The sequence below is a fragment of the Crocodylus porosus genome, unplaced genomic scaffold (assembly GCF_001723895.1).
Source record: "Crocodylus porosus isolate Cpor-Errol unplaced genomic scaffold, CroPor_comp1, whole genome shotgun sequence".
Lineage (NCBI taxonomy): Eukaryota > Metazoa > Chordata > Crocodylia > Crocodylidae > Crocodylus > Crocodylus porosus.
In genome coordinates this window covers 832,913-854,133 of record NW_017728950.1, presented here as the reverse complement: position 1 = coordinate 854,133, position 21,221 = coordinate 832,913, and the positions used below count along the sequence as shown (strand labels likewise).

Below are 21,221 nucleotides of genomic sequence, written 5' to 3'. Positions count from 1 at the left end.
GCTGAAACCTCAGGCGGGGTGGGGGGGAGGGCAGGGGAGGACCCTTGGCAGGGAAGGAGCCCAGGCAGGGAAGGAGCCTGGGGAAAAAATGAGCACAGGGGGGAAAGCAGCTCCTCCCCCAACCAGTGGCTGGCGCCCTGCGCTGCAAACACTTGCAGCCTGCTTAGGGCTGCCTGTGCCTGTTCCAGACATCCCCACAGTCTGCGAGCAGCTGCAGCAGGGAGCGCTGGCCATGGGGCAAGCGAGGGGCCGCTCCCTACCCTCCACTCAGCACCTCCTTGTAACCTAACCCGACTGCCAGCCTGGGCCCCGCGCCGGCTCTCAGCTCGCCCATTGGGGTTGCGCGTGGCGACAGCAGCTGTGGCCCCCCACCACTTGCTATGCCAGGCAGTGTTTGCCACCTCCGCTTGTGGGCTGCCCAGTGTGTGCCTGGGAGGGCAGCAGCAGCCAACAATGCCTGGCACGGCAAACGAGGTGGGGCCACGGCTGCCAACGGGCAAGCCCAGAGCTGGCATGGAGCCCAGGCTGGCAGCAGGGCTGGGTTACAAGTTGGTGCTGAGCGCAGGGAAGTCACCCAACGCTCGCCCCATGGCCAGTGCCCCATGCTGTAGCTGTTTGCAGCCCACATGGGGCTGCCTGTGTCTGCTCCAGACAGCCCCGCATGGGCTGTGAGCACCTGCAGCAGGGACTGCCAGCCATGGGGCAGGCAACGGGCTGCTTTTCCCCGTGCTCAGCACCAGCTTCTTCCCTGCCAGCAAGCAGGGGGTCAGGGCTGTGCACTGCCTCCTGCCTGTACCATGGGGCTGGGGGGCACTGGGAGTGAGCAGGTGTGGGAGCCAGCGGGAACACGGGGCCCACACTGGTGTCCTGGAGCCAGTGCCAGCGGGGCCCAGAGCAGGGAGGCAGGAGTGCAGGGTTCTAGCTAGCAAGGGCTCTGTGGATCCGGGCCAGCTTCCTCCTCTCCCTGCTGATGCAGCCCAGCCTGGCTCCACAGACCCCTGCCAGCCTGTGCCCTGCTTTGGGCCCCACTGGTGCTGGCCCTGGGACATTGGTCCCAAGACATTGGGACATTGGTCCCAAGATGGTGACCAGGGGCTGGGCTACCCATGCGGCCCTCAACAGCCTGCCAAAACTGGGTAAGTGGCCCTCCGCCTGAAATAATTGCCCACCTCTGAGCTAGAGCCTTAACAGCATTCAATGACAGAGGGCTTCACCTGTGCCATGCAGCAGCTGGGCAGCCAAGCTGCAGGGCCCCTTGCCAGTCACAATGCAGTCACGTGGTGCAAAGAAGCAGATGCAGTGGCCAGGTCCTAACACTGACACCTCAGACCTGAGCGGGGCTACCCAACCTTCCACCAGAAAACATTGCTCACCACTGATGTACAGCATCAGCATTGTAAGTGGCCTCATATGGGTGCATAGTTACGTCTGGTGTAGGAACAAAAGGTGCAAACAAGAAATAAATCTGTGTTAAAGGTGTTCTTTGGGGTTTTTTTTGTTCTTTAAGCCTTTTGGTTTACTTCATTTCTAAAATATTTTTTGTTCATGTCTCCTCAAAATACAAATAAATTATACATAAAGCAATTGGTATTAAAGTAGCCAAAATAAACACACTGATTCTTTTTTTTTATTTTTAATTTCTGGGAGAGTGGGGAGGGAGAGAAAGAAACAACACTGGAAATCTTAAATAAGTCTCACAGATGTCTTGGAGGTAGGTACTGTAAAGCAGTTTTTCTCCGGTATTTTCATGTAGAAAAATCTTAACACAGAAACCCTCTTGTAGATCTCTTCCTCATTTAATTCAATGTCTTTACTGTCAATAATTATAGTTCTCAGATAAATGAAAAAAAATTGGACTATATTAGATAGATAAAATGAAAATTAAACTGGATTTAGTATGATGATTGTTACGCTTAGTCATACGTCCTTCCCCCTCATTTTATAAGTACTCTGCTCATTTCATTTCCTTGGATGCAGGAGCATTAAATGTAACAGTACCGAATTTCCCATTATCATCTGAAATAATATGGACCTACTATATTAGAGTTTAGTTAAAGCAGTCTTATGATTTAAAAAAATGTGGCAGTGATTTGAGGCTTGCTTTCACATTTTGTTGGGCAAAAGATTTTTAGAAATCCAAATATTCTGCTAGAAAACTGGAGACAGGGATGAAGCCTCCTGCTAAAGATCACACTTCAAGGCAAAAAGAGTCAGTTAACTGGACCCAAGCACACTCAGTTCCCTGCTCTCACCCCTAACCAATCATTCTTTTACTTCAGTGTATCCTTACACAACTGGGTAAATTAGCAGCAGAACACATCTTACCAGATTTTGCATCTAAGCTGAGACTTTAAAAAGGAAGAGATTTTAAAAAGCACACAGGTTTAAATCTAGAACTCCTTTTTCATTGTATTACAAATTGTATAATGTGGACATCTATTTATGTAGCACTCATCTGCTGCTTTACATGGCCCCATCTTCATCAGAAATTCCTTTGGTAGGTATGATTTTTGTAAAAGTCAACAGCAGTTATCTTGGCAGGATATTCACTGAACAAAAGAAACATAACAAAACTGTTTTGCAGTCATTTATACAGATATGCTTCAGCCTTCATTAAACTGCTCTTCTGGGGCTAACACACTGTCCTGTTACACACAGCTCCATAACAGCAGCAACTTTATAATATTAACTAGCAAACTGACCATGAAAAATAACAGGGGTGGAGTGGGGGCAACAACAGAGCAGGGAGTGGGGAATAGGGGGAGGGGGACGTTTGCACATGGTAGCCACCACCATTGCCCACTGCCACCACTCCCTAACCAGCTGGGCACCCCCACCCTGCCTGCTCCATGTCTGGTCTGGTGCCCACCCCCCACACCACCCCCCTGCATCTGCCTGGCCCACTCCACTGGAGCCCCGTCCCGCCTGTCACTCTTGACACAGCACAGGGCCCACCACAAGCCAAGAGTGTTATAGACAGACAGACTGACTAAGCCCCTATATATATATAAGTGATCATTAAATGACTGTTAATTCCTTCAACTGCTGATATCTTCAAACAACAAAACTTCAGCAAAATATACTGAATTTGAAATCTGAGAGATTACAAGCGAGTATCGAAACTTGTAGAAAAAAGTTTAGATGAATAGTTTGATGATATAAATAGAAATTATATTAATGCATAAGCAAAGGAGTCTGGAGTACAGTTATACATACTGCTTTGGCATTTTCTACTCTTTGGGTGCGTCTACATGTTCATAAATGTGCTTTTGCTAATACACATTAAATTTAGTACCTCTATTGTGAGGCACTAGAAAAAGACACATTAGCCTATTTTAATGCACATTAGCAAAAGCGCATGTTTTATTTGTGACACTTTAATGCATATTAAAATAAGCTAATGTGCAATAAGGTGCACATGTAAATGTGTCCTTTGAGTGTATAGCTGCTTACCCACAAAAGCCACATCCACACAAGCATGGACATTTGTTTCCCTGGGGACTTGTGCTACTGCTACTTGTTCTTGGGAAAAACCTGTGCAACACACCCTCCATTTTTGCTGTTTTTACGTTTTAAAGTTGCTTGCCCCAGCAGCCTTACCTGGGGTTCTGGGGGAACTGCAGCCGCAGCAATCCTGCCATGTGGAGCCTGACTGGTAGCCAGACAGTGGCTCCAGCTGGCCAGGCTCTGGTATTGGGCAGTGCATGCTGTCCCCCAGATGCGCCACCCTGCCTTTTTTTCTTTCAGGATTTATTTTCCCCTGGGATGTGCAGTATGTGCCACATACTACATGGCCATGCTAGTCTGGATGCAGCCAAAGTGTTTTTAGGAGTTCTTTTTACATGACATTTTATAACCTTATTTCCCCTTAAAGGGGGAAAAATTGAAAAACAGTAAATTCCATAATCTGGAAATATTTATCTGTGGTTTTCCAAAACACTCACAGCAGTTGTGTCCCAGGGACTCCACAACAGATGGAATCCTTTTTGCCTCATATCATTTGCACTTTCTATACATTTCTCAACTAAGTTAACTAAATAAACTAAACTATTCTGGCCCTTTTTTTTAAAGCTAGGCACCTTTTAAAGGTTTATAGCCCAATCCTGCAAGCACTGACACATGTGCTTAACTTCACTCCTTAAAAGCAATGCAGGATAGGTGTCCCATGTCTCAGATGCACATCCATGCATAGCTCTACAAAATTCATTTGGACACAAGTTCATTTGTGGTACAAGAAAAAACAGAAAGCTATTGGGGCATATATCTGTGCAGAGCCCCTTGGCTGGAGCAGGACAAAAATCACCTCAAAGGCACACTCACCAGCCAGGACATGAAAGGGGGCTTGTCTTAGATCCCTGGGCAGGGAGAACAGGAGTGGAGCCTGTCAGTTAGCTATCACGGCACCACAACATGTTGACCAGCTCAACTCTTGTCCTTCTTAAACCCACCCAGAACAGCAAAAGGTGGTCTTCCCTGCCCAATTAGCCATTGCCATTGCCATTGCTATAGGCTCATCAACAGCCTTGCTGGCACGCAGTCTCTGCCACTGGGTGACCACAGCTAACCAAGCTGCCTGTGAGCCACCACCAGTGGCAATGGCTGACTGGGCAGCCGGGGGCAGCTGACCCACTCCACTGACCAGCTCAGTGGCCACAAATCAGCTGGTCAGAAAACCCAGGCAGCAGCAGCTCTTTAAGAGTTGTTGCACTTAGTCGCCAGTAACTGGTGGTCATGGGAGCCAGCTACTCTTTTCAGAGAATTATTTCTTTACCACGTTTAGACATTTTTACCCCAGTCACTTGACCCACAGAACTATGCTGCAATATTTGGGGAGAAGCAGGTGTTTACTGATGGTTTTTGAAGGAGGATTTTTTTTTATTGGATTTGGGAGGGTTCTTTACATGTCATTCACAAAAGACTCGAAATGAGGGACTGGAAGGGACACGAAAGGAAGTCATTTAGTCACTCGTCCATCCTCTTGGACTTGACAAGATCAGCATACCCAAAGCCTGTTCCTACAAACCTTCATAGTTTCATAGTAGGTAGGGTCGGAAAGGACCTCAGCAGATCATCAAGTCCGACCCCCTGCCACGGGCAGGAAAGGATGCTGGGGCCATATGACCCCGGCAAGGTGTCTATCTAGCCTCCTTTTAAAGGCCCCCCAGGGTAGAAGCCAGCACCACTTCCCTTGGAAGTTGGTTCCAGATCCTAGCCGCCCTGACTGTGAAGTAGCGCCTCCTGACATCTAACCTGAATCTACTCTCCATCAACTTATGGCCGTTATTCCTTGTTACTCCCAGTAGTGCTCAGGGGAACAGGGCCTCTCCCATTGCTTGCTGGTCTTCCTTGCCCAGTTTATAGACAGCCAGCAGATCCCCTCTCAGCCTTCTCTTGTGGAAGCTGAACACGTTCAGGTCCCGTAGCCTCTCCTTGTAGGGCCTGCCCTGCTGCCCCCTGATCATGCAAGTGGCCCTTCTCTGGACCCTCTCCATGTTGTCCACATCTGCAGTACTCCAACCGCAGCCTTCGTTGAAAGAGATTTCCCAACCTCCCTGTTGCAGTGCTTTCACAACCTATATATGTGAAGTGTTTGCTAACAGGCAACCAACACATTCTTTGCTGAAAATAAAGCCAGTTTCTTCCTGTCCTACCCTCAGCAGACATGAAAGAAAACTTATCTCCTTACAACCACCTTCTACATATTGGAAGGCTGTTATCACGTTCCCCACCAATCTCTTTTCTAAATTAAGAAAAACCAGTTCCTTCAACCTTTCCGCATAGATCATGCTTTCTAAAGTTCTTGCCATTTTTGTTACTTTCCTTTGGATGCTCTCCAATTTGTCTGCATCTTTCTGGAGTGTGGTGCCCAAATGAGAACAGTTGAGGGACTCAATGGTACTAAGTACAGCAGAATAATTACCTTACATAGCTCTTTTTTTTTTATTTATTTTACACACACACACACACACACACACACACTCTTGATTTTTGGTGGTCTTCAAGACCACCACCAAAACTCATGAGAGTTGGCAACAGTGATGCTGGTAAATTTGATTTCTTAAGTGTAGTACTTTTCACTTTCTTTACTGAATTTCAGCTTCATTACAAACATTTCTTTGGTTTAAGATCATCATTTTGAATTCTAATAAAATCCTGTGAAGTGCTTGTAACCCTCCCAACTTGGTATTATCCATGCAAAATGTATTCTCTATTCCAACATCTGAATATTATTTGAGTTTGGCACCCCTGCTGTACATTAAGTACTTGCTACTTTTAGGACTCTGCTTGAACTACTGGGATTAATAAGTGTTTGGATACTAACTTGCTGAGGGCCACTTAAGTATTCAGATTAGTATGGCACTTTGTGAAGTTGTTAATCCATTTTCAGTGTTTATCTTCAACATATTTTAGTGAAGCAATATTGATCTTACATCCAACCCAAAAGGTTACTGTGATTATTGTGGAAATGTGTGAAGAAAGCCACCTTTAAGGAAATTTGCTACTACTTGCTAGTCGCTACCCTGAGGTGACAGTTATACTTATTGATATCCAGTTAGATGCCCAGACATTGATTTCTTATCTAGTATGATCAGAAGCAAATACTGTCTGTGTTGACATTTATGATTCCTTAATGAATTAATTAACAAATGCGTTTCATGAATCACTTGGTTGAGTTTTCAAAACCCATAGGAACTCTAGCCACATAACTTCCTTGAACTTAATAGCGGATATGTGGCTAAATCTGCAGCGGGTTTTGAAAATCTTGTCCTAAGTGCACAGTTACAAGAATGATCGTGGACCCATTTACAGTGTTTCAAGAAAAGCTGTAACATAGGCATTAGTGAACCAGTGTACCCACAAAAGACTAAGAAAGAAACATATAACCTATATATCAAGAAATTGCCCAGCTTTTTACTGTATGCCAAGAACCAATCCAGAAGACAAAAATCTCTTCAAGTCACATTGGGGATCTTTACTGCACTCCCCGATTCATTCTACATACAGAATTCTGATGATATGAATGGGAGTTCTGTATTCATTTCATACACTGTGAGAATCTGCAATGTGGACTGGAGAAAATTTTCATTAAATCGAGATGCATTTTTAAACCTTTTTATACTACAAAAATACACACTTTGGAAACCAGAAATCCAAGAAGCTATGTGGATTTTGTCAGTAATCATTTCATGCGTCTAGTGAGATACTGTTGACAAAGCAGTTACAAGTTATACTTTTAAAGGAATTTTCCTTTTATTTACCATCCAAAAAAAAAGGGTAGCTTTCAAACAATCATTCACAATTTAAAAAAAAATGCTACCAGAAGAAAAGGATTTAAGTTACAGTATATAAAATTTAAGTCTTCATTACACAGGTTGGGTTACATGAATTTTAGCCACTATAACTCAGAAGTCTTTATGAAACGCTCTTCAAATATGTGCAGATGTCATGTTACAGTAAGCCTCAAGCTTGGCAATATTTTATTATTGTTTTCTTCTGCAGTTACTGACTTAACTTGCACCAGAAATGGTTTCTTCTCATTTAGATCAGGCTTCAGAGGAGCTAATGCACCCTTCCGGGAGTGGGAAACGGATGTGGAAAAGCTGAATCCACTTTGGATTAAACCAACTGACATCACACATATTAACAAGTCACACCTGTCATGGATTTTTTAAAATCATGTTATCTTAACTGATAGAAAAGCAAAGATTACACAAATCATTCCAAATCAAAATGTATTTTTGAAATCACTGTATATTTGAAATCACACCACAATAAATAAGCATTGTGGATACTAGAAGAGCAACATTTCTACATACAAAATTGTTAATAAAGCAAGTATTAACAGAATTCAAAAGCACAACCATCTCCTAGGTACATTTATTAACAAAGGAATACTCCCAATAGATCTTGTTTTGGAAGTTATACATCAATCAATCAGTAACACATTTCTCCAGAATTTACAACTTAATCAAAGACACTTTAAATCTTCAGGTAGCTATGATTAACAGAAAGGTAAACATAATCTAATCCAAAATATTGCGCACAGACAATGACACACTAGAAAACAGAATCTGTGCCTTAAATGATTATATACATACAAGCCACCATATTAGGAGCCATGTTAACCATTCAAATGCTTAATTTATGCCTAGAACCTGCAACAACTCAGACGCACACTTGATAGGAGTCTCTGTGAAATCAATTAAGCACATGCACAACTCCCAAAACCCACAGTGCTTTCCACCCTATTCCTAGTGCTAGCAACAAATGGCTGATTTGAACTGAGAATCAGGGATCCTGCATTTCTCTGATAAAAAAACAAAACAAACACCCCAATTTTCAGATAAAAAAATAACCCCAAATCCCCATTTTTCCATGATTAAAATGAAACACCACTAATAGATATATCAGGATCCCTGCTGAGAATTCAATGAAGTGGTTCATGAAATACATATATACAGGCAGGTGACAGTACCAGATATAACAGATACATCTATTAGTGGTGTTTCATTTTAATCAAAGGAAATGTGGATTTTGGATTACCTTTTTTAATCCAAAAATTGGGGGGTTTTTTAAATCAGAAAAAAACAGGATCCCTGCTGAGAAGACAGCAAATTAGCCCAATTTATGACTGAGATCCTTATTTAGCTTGATTCAGTAGACACTGCTAGCTTACAGAACATGACAATTTTGTGTGACTAAAGTAAATAATTAAAAATAACATTTACCCTTAAGTGGGACATTTTATTTGCTGCTTTTATCCCCCATTCTTTCATTACCTTTCTTCCTTTCCCCAGTCACTTCACTCTAATTTTTGTGAGGCGCAGAAATTGCACATGAAGCATAAAAAATACGAAGTAGGCAGCTCAGGATAAAGAAGCTTGTACAGAAATGACAAAAGTTGAGGCAGGGAGGGAGCGGCAGTAAGACAAAGGAGAAGAAACAAAACTTGATACAGGAAGAAGTATTTGACATCAAACTTAAAACAAAGCAGCCTTCTCTCCCTCTCTTTCAATTGGTATTGAAGATAGTGCCACCACTGCAAATAGGGATAAATACATCCAGTTATTGCAGCAAAGCTTGCTTAACCCACATGAGATCACAATTTACTAAAACTGGCATTATCATTTCTATACTGGCAGGGACACCATGGAAAGTACCTATTTGAAGTTTACTGCCTACAGTTCATGCTACATTTAACAAAAAACTGAGAGGACATAAACCAGATAAATAGAGATGGGAGGAAATGGAAAGAGATGAGAAGCAAAACAAATTAACCTAGCTGTAGGTCTGGGAAGCTTATTTGTATGTATTCTTCTATATGCTTTATTTCACCTCTATAAAGACCTCATAATTCAAATAATCCTGGGAGTCGGGATGGAACAGAGGCATGACAATGTAGCTCAACCCTGGTGCTAGAGTCCAAAGAAAGCCCAAACGCATGTTTAAACTCTTGTGTGTGTGATTTCCATGACTACATGATTAAAACAGAATAAATTTACATCACTGTATGCATAGTTGTACATACTTAAGGTACAGCTAATCAAAACTCTTTGGTGAAATCAATGGGAGTTCCTAGCATGCAGATGTGAAAGCCAGGCGTAGATACATGGAGACAGTATACTCCCCACTCGCCTTTGAACAGTAAAGTACAAATCACTATCTTTGATGCATCAAACTATCACAAACAACACATTCTGTATTGATGGAACTCTCAGAATGATACCTGGTGTTAGACACTTACCTGGATATAATGAAAGGTTTTAGCATTTTTACTCATTTGTTTTCCTTTTTAAAAAAAACGTTATAACTGCAAGTATCTCAGAACACAAATTTAACAACCCTCCCCTCACCCCACCCATCTATTAATTGTTCATATAGTTGTTACACATTATGATTTTGCCCTATGTTGTTTTAGTACTACAACACATAAGACTAACCTAGTTGTTTTCCAAATGATTAAAGAGACCATGTTTAAACGTCTCTTGCTTACCACACAAGACTTTAAAAATGCATAAGTTAGGGTAGATTTGCACCTTACAGAAAATCATAGATGCTTGGTATAAGCAGTGGCTTACTTCAACCAAACCAGACCACTCTGGACTACTTTTATAGGCCAGCTGGGTTAAGCTGGAAGTTAAATGTTTTCGATCCAAGCCTTCAAGAGGCCGAGAAGCGATTACTACTCACTGTATTTTCTCCCAAAGATTCTATTCCCTTTTAAATTCTCCTTAATAGAATTACAAAACATACTAAATGAATCTGCACAGTACAAAACTATTTTAAAAGTAAAAGCCAATAATACTATAACCCATAACACAGATATTTGTTGGACCAAACAGAAACCACTGTTGCATATCTAAGTTTTGCCTGTGTATGGAAAAGTAAATTCACAGATTTGGGAGTGCCATTTTCTAATTCTGTCATGCCTCATACTGCCACATTCCCTTATATAGTACACACAGGAACGTTACTGCCATCTTTTCTGAGACGTTTTGTTTCCATGGTGTTGTCTTCTGGAATATCGTCTATGTCAGAGGTGGGCAAACTACGGCCCATGCGCCGGATCTGGCCCACAAGGCCATTATATTCAGCCCGCGGGGCCCCTAAAAAATTTAGAAAATTAATATTGATCTGTCCTTGGTTTCTGTCAAAAATGACAGGAACCAAGGGCAGTAGGATCCAGGGGAAACCCAGCGGGCTTCCGCAACAGCAGTGCCCACCTACGCCCGCCCCGCCAGCAACCTGAGACCATGTGGCTGCCCCAGCACCAGAAACTCAGATAAGGGGGGTGAGGGGGAGGGCAGGAGTGGACCCTGGGGGAAAGCAGCCCCTCCCCCACTGCCAGCCTGGGCCCTGCGCAGCTCTGGGCTTGCCTGCTGGGGCTGCACCATGGCACAAGCAGTTGCGCCCCCACCCCCCAACACACTTGCCGCACCGGGCACTGTTTGCTGCTGCTGCCCACCCGGAGCTTGCATGCTGGGCAGCCCAGAGGTGGCGGTGGCAAACACTGCCTAGCATGGCAAGTGGGGGGGCTGCAGCTTCTGCGCCACAGCCCCAACAGGCGAGCCTGTGGGGTGCAGGCTGGCAGCAGGGATGGGTTAGAAGCTAGTGTGGAGTGCAGGGGGAGAAATGGCCCCTCCCCTGCCCCATGGCCAGTGCCCCGCACTGCAGCCACTCACAGCCTGTGTGGGGCCGCCTGAGCCTGCTCAGGACAGCCCTGCATAGGCTGTGAGTGGCTGCAGCAGGAAACACTGGCCACAGGGCAGCGGAGGGGCCGCTTTTCCCTGCACTCTGCACCAGCTCGTTACCTGCCGGTGAGCGCGGGGTCAGGACTGCACACTTCCATAGCAGCTACTCAGAAACAGTTATTGCAGAATAATGACGTGTAGATATTCTTATTCTGCAACAAGGACCCTTGTGTTGACATTCATATCTGGTATAAGGGTGCCTTGTTCCCGCTGAAGAATGCTGGCATGTGTTTTTCTGCTGGTATACCTATTGCACTCAAAATTTACAGCCTACTTTAAGCCGAATTTTAATTTTAAAGTAGAGATAGGTCTTTAGACTGCAGTCCTGCACTGAGTTTGCCTGCAGCCCAGCACAATCCTACTGACTTCAATGAGAATAATACTTGATCTTAGCCCACAAGAGGCCGAGAAGCCCTGCAAGACCAGGTTCCCATATAAGTACACCATATCTTTAAGTTAAAAAAAAAAAAAAAAAGCTAGTTGCTATTATATTCTGTCAGCATCTCATAAACTGGATAAGAACTGTATTCTTACATATAAAATATATTATTTAAACAGGTATCTCAGTCCACGAAAATGCATTCTCTTGATAACCAAAAATCAGTGAATTAAGTTTAACTTTCATGAAAGTTGTATACCATATTTCTTCAATTATTCGCTTATTATCTTATTCTAAGGAAGTGGTTAATGAATTTCAGTGTCCCTCATATTCTCTGCTTGCCACCAGAAGTTACCTAGATGTTAGGCAACCTTGGTGATAAGAGGTTTATTTTATATTTGAAAGATATAGCACAATAAGCCTGCCTGGGTTTGGCTAAATTAGAAATCTTGTTTCGTACTTAAATAAATAGATAATAAATTGCTGTGTGTTTGCTAATCATTGTTATCAACTACAATGCTCCATATTTAAAGCTTTAAAAACTAGCAAATACTAATTTAAATCTTTTAGCTAAACACTGTCTGTGTGTTCTGGCAGTGCCCAATGGGCCTGGGGACCTCCCTGCCATTGGTCACCTTGGAAGCTGGGAGTGCCCGAAGGGGTGGGAGCACACAGAGTGGCTAAGGCTCAGGACTGCAAGTGCCAGGACGCAGGGCATTCTGCAGGGGCAGGAGGTGGAAGCAGAAGTCCCAGCTACACGCATGATCAGGGTGGGATAAGGGGTTGGCAGGACTGTAGACGCCAAATCTGCAGGGGTTTGGTGGGATGGTAGTGGGACAGTTCCACACTTAGATTGATCTAAGTAAAAGAAAAAGGGCCCCTAGATCATTGCTGCTGGTCTATATTAGGAACTCCTTGTGCTACATCCCATGAAATCTACTTAATTAGTCACTGGGATAACCCCTCAACTTTGTTCTTATCAGTTACTATAAGGTCTACACAAGCACGAACTAAGTCTGCATGTACCCATAGCAATTTGGATACCTGCAAATTAGTATCGGTATGTTTATGTTGAACCCATTTAGAGTATTTCAAAGTCGGTATTTTTCTGATTCCCTATGTTTCGAATTAATGAGGTTTTTTCCTGGTCCTAACAACCAGAAAACAGCTTTGAATTTCAAAGTAGATGTATTTCAAATTATCTGTATGGTATAGATAAGGCATACAAAAACCTATCCTTCTGGCGGAGAGTGAAAATAGCTTCCAGGAATCCAACACTTTGAACTATCTGATATTGAATTAATGAGATTTTATTGTAGTTGGTGTGGGCACCTACAAAACCTGTTAAAAGCCAACTGCACAAAACAATCCTAAAAGGAACCCCAATAAGCTTGAAATAATATCTCTTACAGGTAATTTTGAACTTACTTGGTCCAATGCACCCCAAGATGCCAACTTTTCTACAACGAGGTGATAGGAATAAACAGAGTGAAGAAAGGACCAAAAGCACAGTGCAAATGAAATCACTCTCTATGGCTATGAAATCAATCCTGTAACACTACCAATACCTACCTACACAACGTGTATTTTCTCCCATCTTTTCTCCCATCCCTTTGTTTTTCTTCCTTCTAATACACAAGTTTATATTCCTGCATTTCTAAGCTTCACTCTCACGGTACAGTCCATATATTTTCTTGAGCCAAGATCATCCTTCGCTCAATTAGCTTTCTCCCTCCTTACTGTTTATCACCCATATGTATTTAGAGACAGAAATCATATCCCCCACCAGCCTTTCCTTTGCTAGTCTAAACAAGTTAGTACTTTTTTTCTCCTCTGGAAAGATCAGTTCTTCATTCCCCTGATAATCCCTTTTCCTACACCTCTTTTCCATTAAATTTATTTTCATTGTAAATTCAACATGGCCAAAACACACAATGGCCAGGATTATACCAAGTATTCCACAAGAGATTTCACTGCTGTCTTCTAAAGCAAGGGTGCCCCTGGGCCAGATCCAGCCCACAGGTCCAGAAATTTGGCAGCAGAGCAGTGGCAATGCTCTACCACTGCCAAATTTCAAGACCCATGGGAACCCCAGGCCCTGCACGCACAATTGGCTGCCCAATCCCAGTGTACAGGTCGGGTGAAGGTGGTGTTGGGTCCCAGGGCCCAATCCTAGCACACAGGGGCTAGGAGAGGGCAGCCTATGCCTCTGGGACCTACTCCCAACACACTGGGGTGGGAAGGGGTGGCACTGGGCCTCTGGAGACCAATACTGACATGCAGGAGTGGGAGGAGGCAGTGTCAGGCCCACAGGGACAGGAGGAGGCAGTGATGGGCCCCAAGGCAGGGAGGGACAACAGTGCTGGACCCCAATCTTGGTGGCCCATGGACCACCCTATCACACTCAGCTGGCCCTTGGGGACAAAAGGTTGAGCACCACTCTTCTACAACATTAATATTTTTCTGTCTGTACTGGAAACACCTCACTCAATGCATCCTAAAAATGTATTTGCCGTTTTCATCGCTGCATCACATCGAAAGCTTTTGGTCATCCTGTTAACAGGGAAACATTCATAATTCCCAGAAGTACTCCGACATCACACTGATGTGCAAAACAAGGCTCCTATTGCACCTTCCTGTTCCAAAAACCTGTTAAACATGTAGGTCCCAAATAAAGAATACATCTGATATCAAACTAATAAAAAAAATCATCTGCTATGTTTGCCCTTAGCCAAAAAGATAGAGTAACACTAGTATTCCCGACAGTTCAGGAGTCCTATGTTGATGACAATTTGCAACCTCATGGTAACTTGAAAGACTAACAGGCTGATACTTTTAACAGTATTTAATCAATTTGTAATCCCGCCAATGAAAGGGTCCTTCTTACCAATTCAAGGCAAATAGCTTATTTCTTGTTCAGTCAGGTCACAAACCAAAAGGAGTCTGACAGAGAAGCAAAGTAACACAAATCATTCTCGACACTCCTCCTCTTCTCCCCCCACAAACCCCGCAAAGTATAAAAGTTTTTAAAAGCCCTATTCTAGGATCCAGGAAACAGACCAGGGAGAGAACCTTGACAGAAATCCCAGCAACCCCCTCATTTTCAGCAGCCTGCCTTTGACACAATATTCTTCTTATGAACATAGCACATAAATGGCAGTGTCCTCCTGGCTGTCATATCCGTCTCTAACTGCTACATGCAATATAAAATTTTATGAGTCCCCATCTAACATGGCTATATTTATAGATATTGCATCTTTATATGCCTCAAGATTTTATTTTGCTATTTTTGTGTGATAGGAAACCGCGGTCTCTAACACAATGTTATTACAGATGTGTGCAATTAGCCTTGTTATTTCCACTCAATATGCACAGTGCAAGGAGGTTTGAATTTTCTCAAGAGAGACAGGTAATTGGGCAAGTGAGGGCTTTTCTTCTGCTCCCACATAAAAACCATTTCACTCACCGTCTAACAGCAAAATCTATAAGGGCTTGAAAGTTTCATCTACTTAATAAAAGAGCTACAGAATTTTTCCCTAATCAGAATTTCCCTAAACAACACCCATGCTAGGGAAACAGCATTTCTCTACCAGTCCTTGTAGAAATGATCCAGGAGCCAAGTGCTCCACTCTGACAGTAACAAAGTCTGAGACACTGGAAAAAATCACTTAACCACTTAGCCCATTTCTTCATCTACAGAATCAAGATAATGACTCTTACTCCTTTTTGTAAATCATTTTGGGAGCTTTAGATGAGAACATCACTTGAGAACAACTTGAGTTATGACTCACCTCCAGAGGTTACCTGTAGACACTGATCAGAAAAACCAGGGAGCTATAGCTTCAGCTTCACTAATCCATTCATTCAGACCAACGTTGCCAAATATATGGCCTGCAGGCCTGATCCGGCCCACAGAGCTGTATGATCCAGCCCACAGGTTGCTGGACCAACCCCATGTACTAGTCTGAGCAATGAGCACTGCACGCAGTGCATGGGCTGGACCCAGCACTGCATGGCCATGAAAGCACAGCAGTTTGGTTGGGGACATGTACTGCATGTGGTGCCCCATGGCACTGGACCTGTGTACTGGCTCCGAGACCAGTGTGTATTGAGCCAAGCTGGAAGCCACACAGCACACTCCCTGTGCCAGCTCCCTGTACTGCATGCCACACAAGTAGCCAGTCTAGCCCAGCATGCAACACATGCCAGCCCTGAGACTCACTGTGCACATGGTATGCAGGGCTGGCACAGGGCAAGCGCTGCCTGCAAAGTGTGGGCTAGAACCAGCATTGCAAGCAGCACAGGAAGTCCCGGGCTGCATGCACCTCCCTGAACTGATGCCCTGTACTGCCTACATTGTTGGATCCAGCCCCTGTGCGACTGTACATGCCACCAGCCCCAGGGCTGCCCTGTGCTGCATGTGGCACTCCGGCTGAACTCAGCACCATGGGGAGCTGTCCCAGTCCAGCACGTGGCTCAGCCCTGCGACACCGGCCAAGTTTGACACCCCTGATTTAGACTGAACACAGATGGCCAGTTTACACCTGGGCCTGACTGCCTTGGGTTTTTAGGTGCTTTGGAACAGGCCGAGACAACGGTTTCTGTGGGCAGCTGGAACCAAAGACTCCTGGAGGAGTCGGGCTGGAAGGGAGCCCCAAGAGTCACTGAGTCCAAGCCCTGCCTCAGGCAGGACCATCCTGTCCAAATCCAAACTCGCATTCGTCTCCGCTGCCCGGGGGCAAAGCATCCATTTGTCCTGCTCAAAAGGGGGACGAGGTGTCCGTAGGACCCCAGGAAAAATCCTCACCCCTGGTGTAAACCAGCCACCTGCTTTCGGTCTCAGCAGACTGGCACCCGCGGCCACCAGCCGGGGTCCCAAATGCCAGCAGAGCTCCAGTGCCCTGAGGCTCCGGGACACCTGCGAGAGGCGAGACCAGCTGCAGGCAGGGTCCGCCACAGCACAGACCCGCCCCGCCACCGGCACTGACTGAGCCCCGAGCGCTGCCGGGACGGGACGGGACGGGACGGGGCGAAGTAGTGACACCGCCTCCCCCCCTTCCGTCCCCGCGGGGCAGCCGGCACTCGCTCACCTGACACGCTCGCGGCTTCAGCCCAGCCCGTCGCGCCGGCGCCTCCTCATGACGTCACCACTCCCCCCGCGTGGTTTCCCGACAGCCCCGCCCATGAGATTGGCCACACCCCTTCCCTCGAGCCCCACCCCCCGGCGGCCTAGGGCACTACCCTGGGTGGGCGGGGTAAGGCCAGAAGTCGTGGGAGGAGTCAGGGTCTGGGGCGGGAGGGTCACAGCCTGGGTCTCCAGGCTTTGGTGTCTTATGGCCTCATCCGGGTCCTGTGGATCCCTGTAGGTGCCAGACAAGTCCTACTGCCACTAGTGACCCAGGCCCTCTTGCCTGGCGCTCTCCTAGCTCAGACCGTCTGCACAGCTCCTGCCCCCTCCAGTGCCTAAAGGGAGAACAAGCGGATGTGTTGGAGGGAGCCTGCCAAAAAACGGACAGGGCAAAATCTGATACCCCCACCCTCCTTGGATAGTGTTGAATCCAGTCAAGCAGAAGTGCCCCTCGCACACTGCATTGCCTAGGTACAGCACAAGTGAAACTGCTCCCTTTCCAGTCACAGTGACATCTGGGTCCCACTTCACATTGGCTCAGCAGCTCCAAAACACTCCAGCTACTTCTGGGGATTGTCCCAATTGCCCCTCAGTTTCCACTGATATTAACAGAGGAACCGTTTCAGTTTCTGTGCCTTCATTTTGGGCCAAATGCCTCCCAGCGTAACTCTGCTCCTAATTTAGATATACCATCTGGTGTGTGTGATCCTACCAAAGTTTGGCTATGAATCCAGTAATGGAACCATTAAAATAGAGAACAAGTGGGCTTCTACTATTCCACCAGAATAACCTGGGCCCACAACATATTTTTATATATATAAAAAAGCTGCAGGAAACCTCATTTGGCACCTGTCTGTACCTGGATTGGTTGCATTCCAGCCAAGAACAATCCAAGGTGATATACATTAATGATGTACCAAGAATAAAACTGCACAGTGCTTTGTCTTCAAAACAAGCTTTGTTCTCCACTTTCTATGCATCATTTGTAGTCGTTTTAAATACAGTACTGACAAGAGGCCCATCAAAATCAGGTCTCCAATGTTTTGAATGTTCTAGCATTACAGAATAACTCACACGCCAGGTAGTTTTTCCATTTCCTTCAAAAGTAAGTAATGGTCTCTGTAGCCAGAACTATCCCTAGTAACGATTTCTATTAAAACACCTTACAAGTTAGAAGATCATTTTATTAACATGAATATTAATATGGTATATGTGATTCAACAGCCGTTAACACATTAGTATCTTGAAGAAAAAGGTCACATCATAGTTTTTCCCCACTGAAAATGATCACCTTGTACAAAGAGAGACACTATGCAAGGAAAGGATTCAGAATACAGTCATGTTAACGGGTAAATAAATGGGTTTTTTATTTAGGTTTTTAGTAGCCACATTAGTAGGGAAGAGGGTAGTTTAACACAAGGGTGCTCAACCTGTGGCCCGTGGAGCCATGGTATGCAGTCCATGAGTCTCCCCACAGGTTGGGAAATTTGGCAACAGTGGAGTGGTAGCAGTTAATACTGCCACCCTCCCCCACTGCCAAATTCTCAAACCCTAGATCCCAAGTAGTAGGTTGGGGCTAAGCCACACCCTCTTCCCTCCCACAGCTGGATTGGGGCCAGGCCATGCTCCCTCCCTGCTGTGGAGTCAGGTTGTTCACCCCCCTTACCCCAATCCCCAGTACAACTGTCCCAGGCATCAGATCGGGATCACCAGCCAAATCTGGCCTGCAGACTGTCCACCAGCCAAAAAGGTTGAGCTGGCAAGGGGGTGTTGGGTGTAGCCATGTTGGAACAACTTTTCCAGCCACAAAACAACCATCAGAGAACCACCACCAATACCTTACAATATTCCAACCTCGTACTTGGTGAAACTGAAAGAACCAGATAACCCTCAAATATTATCAGACTCTCCATACACACACCAAAGCTGAAAAATCTGTCCTCTCTAAAGTTCTTTAAAAAAGGTTCAGAAAAATACCCAACTAATACCGTAATAATATACCACAATGTGGAGAAGTAGAAGAATTTTCCTGATGCCTCCATCTCAAGAAATATTTCCACAACCAAAATGAATCCATTTCCAACAATATTTCATCCTTTGATAACATTGAGAAAAAGATTAACACCCAAAAAACAAAAAATCAGATTGGATACCTTACGATGGACAGAAGTCAAACCTTGGCCATTATATTGACTGCTTCAGGGGAAGAATGAACAATGAAATAATTAACAACAAACACCACCATAATAACCTCTGCCTCTCAGATAGAAGGGCCATAGAATCTCTAATATCCAACTACCAAATGTTAATAAAACCAGCAGATAAAGGAGAAGCTATATTTATCCTTAACCATGAAAACTACGTAAAAGAAGCCAACAGACAACTCTCTAACACCACCTACTATGAAAAACTAGAGGAAGATCCAACTCCCTTTTCACCTTGAAACTCAAAACCACTATCAAAATCATTTCCATCTGAACTACAAGAAAAACTATAGAACTTGATCCCCTAACTAGCCAACCCAGGGATTTTTTATATGCTCCCTAAAATCCACAAACAAGGCAACCCTGGCAGACCTATAATATCCAACCGTGGAACCCTAACTAAGGAAATATCAGGTTTCACTAAAACCTCTTGTAACTCAAAGAACGAGTTTTGTCCAAGACACAACAGACTTTACAAAAACTAGACCACCTTCCCAGCAATACCTCCCAGCCATCATGGATGTTACCAGCTTATAGACCAACATCCCACACCAGGATGGCATCCAAGTATGCTTTACATATCTTCAAGAGCAAGATTACAACTCAAAGTACAGAAATAAAGATATTACTGAACTTATACACTTCATCCTCTCACACAATAACTTCGCTTTCAATAACCAACACTTCTGCAAGATCATGGGCACAGCTATGGGCACCAAAATGGCCCCACAATATGCCAACCTTTTTATAGGCCACCTGGAAGAAGAATTCTTCAAGAACTGCACCATACCCATGCTATGCCTAAGATATATAGATGACATCTCCATCTCCACTGAAAACCTGCAACCTCTGATTGATTTCCATCACAAATTCAGTAATCATCACCCCTCCATCAGACTGTCTCTTGAATATTCCAGCACCAATATTTCATTTTTAGACACTATGATCAATATCCAGAATGGTAAAATACAAACCAAAAAAGCTGTAATATACAGCCAAGTCCTCCAATACCATCAAATTTGCACTAAGGACAACATCCGCAATCATCACCTCACAAATCTCAAAAAGGCTTTCACTCAACAAGCACACTCCTCCAGAGAGATAGATTGCACTTTTGAAAAAGCCACCTGGATACCACATGAAGAATTGCTGCAGTACAAAAAGAACAACCCCATGAATCACACACTGTTAGTTATGACTTACCATCCTTCCCTGGAACCTATATGGGAAATCCTCAGACAATTAGACCCCATCCAAAACCACCCATCCTACCCTTTAAACAAGCACCAAACCTCACCAACCTCATCACCAGAAGCAAATGTCCTATGTCCCAAAGTACACAGAATGGATCCAGACCATGCTGGGACAAGAAATATAAAACCTGCCAACATATCTCCACTACTCCCAACACATCAACATTCCCACAATAACTATACCACACTACAGAACCATCACCATTTCTGGATTGTACACCTGCACTTCCAGAAACGTAACATATCTCATCCAATGCACTAAATGCCCTGATGGAAAACATGTAGGAGAAACCAAACAACAGCTGCTTACCAGAATAAATGCACACCAAAAAATCTATCAAAGAAAAAATACCTAATTACCTGTGGGTGCACACTTCTCACGGGACAACAACTCTCTCTCCAATCATTCAGTTCTAATCCTCAAAGGGAATTTACAAAACACCTTTTGTAGATGAGCATACAAGCTTCACTTCATAAGTCTACTGGATACAAAAAATCATGGACTAAATATGGACATTGGACATATGGACATTGCCTGCCATCCGATAACCCCAGATAACCTCTCCACTTTTTACCAGCTACAATAGAAATGCATTTTGCATATTGGTTTCTGTTCCACCCAGAACACAAAACACCAGCAGACTCTCCCTATACCTGACGAAGGGTGTTTGTGCCCAAAAGCTTGCAAAGAACATTTTTGCCAACTATTTAGTTGGTCTAATAAAAGATATTACATTTACCCAAAGAACCTTGTTTGAGCTGGTTTACCACATTTTTTTCCATTTTACTTTTCTTCTTGAAGTCTGTAATTATTTCCAAGCAGTGAGAATGAGAAGTGGAAACAGTACAAATTATAAAGCATAAAGGAACATTAAGACATATTTTTGCAGAGTTAGGAATGCACAAACAAAGACTATGACTAAATGTAACATGTTGCCATCAATAAAAGTAGGGCCAGAATGGAAGTGATAGGAACTAGTTCAGCTGCAAAAAACAGGGTAAGAT

The 21,221-nt window shown here is 44.3% G+C and overlaps 1 protein-coding gene across 3 annotated transcripts in view; it reads right to left on the bottom strand.

Moving 5' to 3' along the window:
• The window catches only part of CUNH9orf3 (chromosome unknown C9orf3 homolog), a 326,108-nt gene extending 309,328 nt beyond the window's left edge, over positions 1-16,780 (bottom strand). For all 3 annotated transcript variants that reach the window (XM_019554787.1, XM_019554789.1, XM_019554788.1), the window contains exon 1: positions 16,722-16,780. The gene's annotated coding sequence lies outside the window, so the exon portion shown is untranslated. The remainder of the gene's footprint in view (positions 1-16,721) is intronic.
• Between the last annotated feature and the right edge of the window lie 4,441 nt (positions 16,781-21,221).